Source organism: Neomonachus schauinslandi, chromosome 12 (assembly GCF_002201575.2).
Source record: "Neomonachus schauinslandi chromosome 12, ASM220157v2, whole genome shotgun sequence".
NCBI lineage: Eukaryota > Metazoa > Chordata > Mammalia > Carnivora > Phocidae > Neomonachus > Neomonachus schauinslandi.
This window is the reverse complement of record NC_058414.1, coordinates 39138900-39149901: the sequence shown is the minus strand read 5'-3', so window position 1 is coordinate 39149901 and position 11002 is coordinate 39138900.

Genomic DNA, 11002 nt, shown 5'->3' with positions numbered 1-11002 from the left:
TTTTCTCTGCCTTTGGCTGTTCTGCCCCACCTTTTCCAACAATGGACACCTTGGGCAATTGACAGGGCAAAGCTCCAGAAGTTCTGGACTTGTGCTGTGAATAACAGGAAGTGGTGCAAGATACCTTTGGCTAATTCCTCTGAAGTCCCACCTCCTTCATTGATTTCCTTGTCCTATTTCTACTTGGCAGTCACTGCCTGGCATCTCAAAGAGATGGTAACTTGCTTTAGTGTGACTTCCCTAAGTCCCAGAGTCATGGTATTATTAAACTCTCAGGATTCTACTTCCATTTATATAAAATCTTTGTTCTCACACTTAGGATGAAATTCATAAATAACATGAAGACAATCTCTATGTTGAATCAGGTATGGAGGATGTGAAAAAAAGACACAAAGCTCTTACTGGATGCATGTCTTCCTTAGATTGATTTTTAAATTCTGAAATATACACAGAAGAGTGTATACAGTATAAATGTACAGTAAAAATCACAAAATGAACAGCAATGTACCTACACCCTGCTTGAGAAATAGAACAATATCTTTGAATTTTCTTATGTCGTGGGTTCTTTCTCAATCCCATGATCTCTTGCCTTTCAGAGGCAACTGCTATGCTGAATATTGTGTTATTAATTTCCTTGCTTTTCTTTATGGTTCTACCACATACGTATGTATCCTTAAATAAGAAATCACTTAATTTTGTGAGCTTCTGAACTCTATATAAGCTGAATCAATATATGTATGCTTCCGTGACTTGCTTTTTTGCTTTTTTTTTTTTTTTTTGCTTTTTTTCTTAACATTGTGGTTTTGAGATTAATCCGTGTTGTTGTATATAGAGTTTCATCCATTTTTATTGTTATACAGTGTTCTACTGTTTGACTTCAATTTTTATATTCATTCTCCTGTTGATGGATATCTGGGTTGTTAAATTGCATATTAATACCACATTAAGATATTAAATAGAAATATCTGAACCAAATATTTTCAAATTGCTTAGTCAGATTTCCGTTCTGCCTGAAATGGCTATATGCAATTCCTGGTCAAGACTTTTTAACTATAATCTCTTAAAATTCTTGATAATCATCATCAACAAAAAACTTCATCATACATTTGGGAATAGAGACTTTCTAACCATTTTTACAAGAATATTATTTTAAGAATCTGCTAGCTTTCATTTTCTATTTAACAAATGTAATATTGGAGTTCTTGTTATTTTGTGGCAGTTACAGAAGGATTTCTAATTCAGTTGAGCTTTTCTTTAATTTGTAGATTGCTCAGGTATTACCATACTGTCACTTTGAAAGGATACTAGTGATGTGCTGCTAAAAGACACATCAGCCACAGACATATAGAAATATCCTCTGTAGTGAGTTGAATAAGTGTCCCCCCAAAATCCATGCCTATCAGGGATCTCATTATGTGAACTTGTTTGGAAACAGGGTCTTTGTAGATGTAATTAATTAAGATGAGGTCATCCTGGATTATTTTGGGCTTTAGTAAAACCAATGACTGGTGTCCTGATGAGAAGAGAGGATACAGAGAGACACATACACATACAGACACACAGAAAAAGACACGTGGTTACAGAGGCAGAGATCAGAGTGATGCAGTTACAAGCCGAAGTATGCTAAGGATTGCACGGAGTCATCAGAAGCCTAGAAGAGGCAAAGAAGGATTCTTTCCTAGAGGCTTCTGAGGGAGATGACCCTGCCAACACTTTGATTTCAGACTTCTAGGCTCTAGAACTGTGAGAGAATACATTTCTGTTGTTTTAAGCCACCTAGTTTGTGGTAATTTTTTAAAAAGATTTTATTTATGTATTTTAGTGAGAGAGAGAGATAGAGTGCAGATGGGGCTGGGGCAGAAGGGGAGGAAGAGGGACAACCAGACTCCACACTGAGGGTGGAGCCAGATGCGGGCCTCTGTCCCACCACCCTGAGATCACAGCCTGAGCGGAAACCAAGAGTCGGCCGTCCATCGGACTGAGCCACCCAGCCGTCCCTGTGATAATTTATGGCAGCCCTGGGAAACTAAAATACCCTCTGTGAATGAAGATGGATGAGAGGTACTTCATGGAGTTTTGTCTTCTAGGAGACCCAGCTTGGATTCCTGGCTTCCATACTCTCAAGAAGCTGCATCTTTGTATGCCATGCTCCTTAGGCACCAGGATTCTGACCTCCAACAGCTCCACAGGTTGAACTGCTGTCTGCAGTGGTCCATCTGCAGTTGGCTAATGGAATGGATGTCTTGGGCTATATTCAGTGAGTCCAGGCAGTGGTGAGGGCAGGATGACATTTCTAGGGCCCATTTTCTGCAAGGACTCTGAGGCCACCTCCCACTGTGCCTGAGCAGTCCTCATGGGTGTGATTAGCCTGGTGGGAGTTCTGGCTGCCCCAGGTCCAGCTGATCACCCCCAGGGCTGACAGGATCCTCACACTGGTTAGGAAGCTCAGCTGTCATCCAGCAGACCTCAGAAGTAACTGTAGAACAAAAGTTACCTCCAGTGCTTGTTTACCTCCCTGGATTCTTGTTTTCTTATTTCTGGCCTCTGAAGAAAGCCCTTACTTCTTAACAGCTTTGCTACAGATTTTAAACATTTTAAATATTTTATCCAACATAGTAACTTGCTTTCTATGAACATCTAGTCTATCATTTTGGGGGAAATAGAGCAAAGCTGACTTTTCTTTTATTACAATCTAGGTCTTCATGTGTTGTTGTCCCCAGTTGTAGTATGTTGGTATGTCCTGCTTGTGAAATCTGCTTGTGGAAGCATAGGAAGCTTATACCCTTGACTTATCATAACCTTATAATGACCACATTTTCAGAATCTTAAATCAGAATATATGATCTGAGAAATATGACTATGTATTTATGACAAAAGGATAGAATCTTTGAAATTTAAACTCTTATGGAACACTTCTGTGTACTTATCGGCCATACAATAATTGCTCAGTAAATGTTAGCTCTCGCTGGTATTATTGCTTTAGGTAAAACTAGTAGGAAAAAAAAAAAGGTTAGTCTGTCATCCTCTCCTTCTCTTGTTATGTGGCATTCCCTCTCTCTTAGGCCGCTGAGCCTCCCAGGGAGATCTAATTCCTGGTACTGTTCATCTGGCAATGACCAGGGTCTGTACTTTCATCTTTCTCCTTCCCCTTCATCCTATTCTGGTTAAAATATAACTGGCCATGCCTCATGGCCACTAGGTCTCTTTTCTTCTAAACTAATCTGAAATCAATAAGAGCCCAGCCTACTTAATGCTAACTGACCATGCAGTACTTAAATTTAATAGTGGTCGTGAGTGTTCCAGTTAAGGGAGTGTTTAACGTGACAGTTATATTGAAATAATAAGGCCCTGGCACTGTGCATTTGTAGGCAGGAAACCTTGGTATCATGGAGGCATAATCCACAGAAGATGAGCAAAGATGAGAAAGGCTATGGAAAGGTGAATATATGTTATTATTATTTCCATTTCACAGATGAGAAAACTGTTGCTTAAAAGGACATGTTTAGGGGCGCCTGGGTGGCTCAGTTGGTTAAGCGACTGCCTTCGGCTCAGGTCATGATCCTGGAGTCCCGGGATTGAGTCCCGCATCGGGCTCCCCCTGCTCGGCGGGGAGTCTGCTTCTCCCTCTGACCCTCCTCCCTCTCATGCTCTCTGTCTCTCATTCTCTCTCTCTCAAATAAATAAATAAAATCTTTAAAATAAATAAATAAATAAATAAAAATAAATAAATAAATAAAAATAAAAGGACATGTTTAATTTGTCTTAGGCTACAAAGATATTCAGTAGGAAGGATTTGCATCAGTTCTCTCTAAATACAGAGCCTCAGCTCTTACACACAAAGCTAATGAGTATAAATTAGTAAGTAAGGTGTGCATGGGAACTCAGCACAATAGGAGAAAAAAGAGTAATAGCAGCAGTTAAGACAGAGAGACTTAAACAATAGAAAACGGGCTTCCAGAAATTCAGAGGGTGTTTAAGAAGCTGTTTATTAATATGCTATTAGCAAATAATGTCTTACTATGTAAGGGAAACTGTGAAACCCAAGAATGATATAAAAGAGGCCCAATGTCACCATTGCCACCTTCAGCCTAGCCATAGGGGCCTGGAAGAATTTAGTTGTCCTTGCAAGGAGCTATTAATGGTTACCCAAGGATCACATTCTACTGAAGAAACCTCTGTATTGTAATCTGTTAGCTGTTCATGTTCATTCTTTAATTCAATAGTCACCTATAGGTAAGTCAGCATACTAGATACTATTAGGAATCCAAAGACAATAGAATTGACTTAAACCTAGTAGTAGACTATATAGTACATAAATCAGGTAAGTATCTGGTAATCTTGTTTATACTTTACCCATGACACCATTCTGTGTATTAATTTCTTTGAACATAAATTTTCTTAAAAAAGAATTCCTTTCCACTGTTGTTAAAGGAGAGACATCTGTATCTGGCTGTATCTCATCATAATGTCTAAGATTGGGATAACTCATGAATTAATTTACCAGTTACAAAGATATCTGTAACAGGGAATGCCCCTGCTTTAAGCATAATCAGGTAACCTAATTTCATGTAGGCAGCTTCCCTTTTTTGTTTGTAGGGAATGTAGGTGTTGGTTCCTTGTATTCTTTTTGAATGTTATTTCAAAAGCTATTTGTATGCACCACTGGGTGCTCCATTATTCAGGTGCTTTAGCCATAAAAAGCAAAGTTGTCACTAACCTTACAGATACTGGGGGCTGTTGTGACTCCGCTTTTCTGAACCTGAGGAGCCAATTTGATTACAGAAGGGAATCTAAAGGCTGCACTTCTCTACTCTCCTATCCCTCATCACAGCTGATCAAAGTCCTTTCTGCTGTACAATTCATCAACAGGGGTACTGGTTTGCATGAAATTGTTCAGTGAATGATTAAGAGGTCAGTCTCTGAAATTCAAGTCCTGGCTTTGCAACACACTAGCTGTGTTACTGTGGTAGGTTATGTCACCTCTTTAAGCATTTTGTTTTCCTTTTGTATGAAAGAGGGTGCAATAGTATGTCTTAAAGGATTAGAGTAAATATTAAATAGGGTAATGCATGAAGGGTGATTAAATATATTATCTGGAATTAGTTTTGTGTTAAATAAATGTTGATATGAAGCTGTGACCCATGTGGTCCAGTTTTATTAAGTAGTATAGCAATCTGAGGCTAGAAATGTACAAAAATCTAATATGCTCCATTTCTTTACTTATATTTGATAAGCTCCTTGAAGAGGATGCATAGCCTTTAGCAACACTTCTTAAACCCCGTTTTCTCTAACACCCACTCTGAGTTACTTGACTCTCCTTAAACTCTTTCTTCAGCCATAGACAAAGAGCCTCTCCTCTTTTCAGTCTTTTTCTCCCAATTCTGAATCACAAAATCCCAAGGGAAGATACTTCTCTAGGAGATCTGGGGAAGAAATTGAGTGGGCAAAATAAAAATTCTCTTAGTGGTTGTTAACCATTGTATAATGGTGGCAAAATGGCCAGTGAACTAATATACAAAAATCACTTTTCCCCATACATTTTATCAGTTCTGATGCCCTTTTATTTATTTTTTATTTTTTATTTTTTTTTAAAGATTTTTATTTATTTATTTGACAGAGAAAGACACAGCGAGAGAGGGAACACAAGCGGGGAGTGGGAGAGGGAGAAGCAGACTCCCTGCCGAGCAGGGAGCCCGATGTGGGACTCGATCCCGGGACTCCAGGATCATGACCTGAGCCAAAGGCAGTCGCTTAACCAACTGAGCCACCCAGGCGCCCTCTGATGCCCTTTTAAAAATTATCATTCATTCACACATTTTTGTAAGGTTCTTTTGTAAGGCCAGATAATTGTATCACTGACCTAATTCATAGGAATGGCAGTTTGGATGGTCAGGAGGGCAGGTAATTTTGGAGCAGAATGCTCCAAATGCTGAGTAATAATGATAAAAGTAATATAATTTTGTGCTGGGAAAACTGGACAGCTACACGAAAAGAATGAAACTGGACCACTTTCTTATACCACACACAAAAATAAACTCAAAATGGATTAAGAACCTAAATGTGAGACCAGAAACCATAAAAAAATCCTAGAAAAGAGCACAGGCAGTAATTTCTCTGACATCGGCTATAGCAACATTTTTCTAGATTCATTTCCTGAGGCAAGGGAAACAAAAGGAAAAATAAACTATTGGGACTACATCAAAATAAAAAGCTTCTCCATAGCAAAGGAAACAATTATACTTAGCATTATACTCTGCAAATGCAACAACCTAGATGGATCTAGAGAGTATCATGCTAAGTGAAATAAATCCGTCAGAGGAAGACAAATTTCACTCATATGTGGAATTTAAGAAACAAAACAAATGAACAAAGAAAAGAGAGGCAAACGAAGAAATGGACTCTAAGTATAGAGAACAAATTGATAGTTACCAGAGGGGAGGTGGGTGAAAGATGGGTGAAATAGGTGAAGGGAATTAAGAGTACAGTTATCGTAATGAGCACTAAGTAATGCATAAAATTATTCAATCACTATATTGTACACCTGAAACTAATACAAAAGCTGTATGTTAACTATACAGGAATTAAAATTTTTATAATAATACCATTTAAGGCATGATGTGCATTTGAACTGCACTTTACAATTTTATGAGTGTTTTCACAGAAGTTACCTAATCTGATTCCCCACAAAAAATCCTGTGAAGTTGGCGGGGTGTGGATAATTGTCTTCCTTTTAATAAATGAGCATACTGAACCAAAGGAGACTGGTATCATGAGAGGTGCTGCAGTGAGGGGCTTCAGACAATCAGAGAATCAGATGAGAGCTCTGGGCACCTAGAAAGAAGATGGATAAGGGGCACAGGAAGGGAGGGCCCCCTTAAGCCTACTCGGCCATGGAACCTTGGGAAGAGTTCATCCCAGTTGGAAATGCTAACATAGCTTGTGGATTTTTACCATGTAACCTTCCAGTCAATTTGTGGACATCTTAGGATATCGGCACCATAATAGAATTTTATCTGCAAAACTCATTAGTCTAGGTGAGAAAATTCTGTTAATATTGCCCTTCTTCTCCTGTGATGTAAGAAACACAAATGAATTAATCAAACAAAAACTTTTTTTTTTAAGAAAAAGGAAAGAGTTTCTTAGGTTGATTTTTAATAACTAAGGATTATTAAATATGTCTGTTGTGGTTTTAGAGCACAAGGACACCACAGTCAAGTAAGATCTTTTATCCCCCAGTAGAGAGCAATGGTACATTTTATTCAATACATTAAATTACATAGACATTAGCCACAACATGTTGATTCAGCTTCGCAGGAAATGAAAATCAAAACCATCTGTGTGGATAGCCACTTCACATCACCATAGTACACACTATAATGTATTCACTGCATCTCAGCTCCAAAACTTCACTTCATTAGAATGCCATTATTATAAGTTTTTTAAAAGTCACTTTAATATGCATATAAAAAATCCAAATCAAGAAGTCAAGAGATTTTGAATCCAGATTTCACCAGCTATATTCTTTCGCTGCTTTGAATTTGCCTAGTGTTTGATAAATTCTGAAACTGTCATGGGATATATATCTTCAAAGACTGTGAGAGATGGGATATATATCTTTAAAGACTGTGAGATATGGCCCAAGTGCCTAGTATAGAGCCTGACATAGATATAGCAGGTGTTCAAAAAATATTCATTGAATTAATGTATCAGCACAAGATCAACTATCAACTTAGTAACCTACATGGGAAAAAGAAACTTTAAAGTATATATTCCCATCGAATGCAGATGCATGATGATTTCCAAAATGTGAAAAAAAAAATAGTAATTTAGAAGCTAGAAAAAGTAGAGAGTCATTCTAGGAGAGGCAGGTGTAAGTGCAGGACAATGAAGTCTGGAGGACAGTGAGTTTATGTTTGGGCAGAGGGAACAGCTAATTTTTTACTATAAATTTTTACTATAATTGTCTGTTAAAATGGCCTTTTTTGAGAGCTCCACAGTTCCTGAGTAGAAGTGGCTGAGAGCTGACAATCTGGTTGGAAAGATGAATGAACAACTAAGGGACTTACTCTAAAAATGCATTTGTTTAGGCAGCACATTGATTTTCTTTAGTGCATACGTTTACTTGGAGGGCTTGGATTGGACTGAGGGTGAAGAGGGGTTGATGGTGACTATGTAGAATTTAAAATTTTCCATTTTGAAAAATCTATGAATTTATGTCTAGATCTATATATTTGCCTACTTTCTATTTGCTTATCTCTTTCGTTTCTTAAAAGTAATATAGTCAAACTGTTGTCTGCCTTTATTGAAAATAACCTCTGTTTACATTTATTCTATACTATTATACCTCATCAGTCTCTTCCATATTCAGGGAATTTCCTGAGGAAGGATCTTTGTCTCAATCATCTCCATATTCACAGCACTGACATTGAGCTTGGCTTTTAGTAGGTGTGAAACAAAGTTACTTATTGAAATGAATGCCCTTGAAAAGCATAGATGGGAGAGTTTATTCTTTCCAGCGCACTTACATATCAAGTCATCTTTCATTTTGTAGAGAGTATGATAAAGCGAGATTAGAGGCTCAAGCTGAAATCAAATAAAATTCAGAAGAAAAGCTGAGCTAGAATCCAAAGGCTTCAAGTCCCAGTAGTGTATTTTGCATTATAGTCTCCAAGTTCTAGCAAAAGTCACATGGACGTTCCTTGCATATGTATATATCCTTTATGGGCTTGGGAACTGGGGCTGTTTTATTATTTCAAAATTTTAAAAGTTGGACATGCCCTTTAAATCGATTTTTCTGAGGTCAGTTTTGATTTTTCTTTGAATTACTCATACTCACCTTGTGACTATTGTCACAAGCATGTGTAGGATGACTGGTGGGGGAAGGTGTGCACTTGCCTCATTACATGCTATGGAGCCTCATCATTTCTGGTTTTTTAATCTAAATTTTGTAACCAACTCCTTTTGAATTGGATCTTCAATACAGCCATGCCAATCCTACAGCTTCAAAACAAAGTCATTTTTAAGCTATTTGAACACGGAAAAAAACCTCAACGATTTCTGAAAGCACAAAGCAGGTATTTTCTTCAAACTCAAGTAACTGAAATAACTGAAGAGATTTAGTTCAAATTGCAAATAAATTCGCCTTTGGATTGAGACGAGGCAAGAGAACTATCAGACCCAAAGGTCAAAAGGAACATTTTGGAGTAAGTTATAAACAGAAAATAGGGATTTAGAATGGAAAAGCTGAACTCAACAATAAGATGGGGTCATGATATCTTGGTAAGGATTTTTTATTATTTTTTTTAAACTCACTGTGTTAACCAAGGACTTTATTTCCACTGACTCTAACTGAGAGTATTTTAGTGGGGTTTTTTCCTGTGTCTGTGTATATGTGTATGTTTAAACGACCAGGGAATAATACTTTGTACCTTGTTATGTCTTGGTTAGAGAAATTTAAAGCACATACAAATCTTGGGCCAGGGGCGCCTGGGTGCCTCTTCGGTTGAGTGTCCAACTCTTGCTTTCTACTCAGGTCATGATCTCAGGGTCCTGGGATGGAGCCCCAAGTCTGGCTCTGTGCTCAGCAGGGACTCTGCTTGGAATTCTCTCTCCCCCTCTCCCTCTGCCCCTCCCCCCACTCATGCTCTCTCTCTCTCTAAAATAAATAAATAAATCTTAAAAAAAAAAAAAGAAATCTTGCACCAGTTCTCAACTATATTCCCTGCCTCTCCATAGAAAACTTATTCCAAAAATTACCATTTCTTAGTGTGATTAGTGTGTGGCTGGTATGGTCTCAAATTCTCAGGGAGAAAAAACTGTTTAGAACTAATTATCCAAGTGCCCAAATTTCTGTAGCCTTAAACAGTTTTGATGTAAATAAATCAAAATTGCAAACTTGAAAAGCAGGTAAGATGATTAGATGTGCATGTCCATAAATAATTAGCACAAGCACATTTATGATTTATTGGAAAGTGCAAGGGCAATTGGAATGATTTCTGCTATTCTGCAGCAGTATGTTGGAGTTGAATTCTGTATTTTCTGGAGCTGCAAAAGTCTGTAGTGTGATATCCATCATTATTTTAAATGTGTTTATTGAGAGTCCTCTGATTAGGGATTTGTACTCATTTCAGTTGATGTTGGGTTAAAATTTACTTTTTTTAAGCAGCTACTCAAAAGCAGTTCGTAAAGCCAATGATTCATGTAAAAACAGATTTAGGAGAACATAAGAAGTATTTGTTGATTGAGTGAATGCAGAGGGTAGCTCTTCTCACATTTCAATAATCTGCCACTCCTGCCTAACTTGCCAGTCTCATCTCCTGCTATTGCTACAACTGCACTCTAGAATGGTTCTAGCAGTAACAAGTGGCTTGCCTTTCTGGAACCTGTCTCCACACCTGTACCCTTGCTGTTCTTTCTCTGCCTGAAGTATCCTACCCATTAATCTCTTGGGAAAGTCTTATTCTGCTTTAAGTCAGGATCCAAACACTACTTCCTGTGGAAGGATTTAGCTGCATGTCCTGGATAATTGGACACTCTCTTTTCAACTCCCAGTATAGGCAGGAAAGGCAATGTTCTGATTATATTTACTGGTTGGCTTGCATGTCTGGTTCCTCAGTGGACTGAAAGATCTTTAAGGGCTCGTGCCTTGTGTGTCTTCATCTTTGTAACCCTAGCACCTGACAGAGTGTTTTCTACATGGTATGTGCCCTTAAAGTATTTACTGAGTGAATGAGTATATTTTGTGGTATGAATCATAAACATGACTTTATACTACCTATACATCTTATTAGATTTCTTACGTCTATCCCTTTCAGGTGTAGTTTTCTTTACATCAGTGACATATGCCTAAAAATATTTTTTTTAATTTTATGAATTTATACAATTTTAGATCCATGCTGCATTACCAATACAGTAGCTGCTAGCCACATGTAGCTATTTAAGTTAATGAAAATTAAATAAAATTGAAAATTCAGTTCCTCAGTAGCATCAGGCACATTTTAAG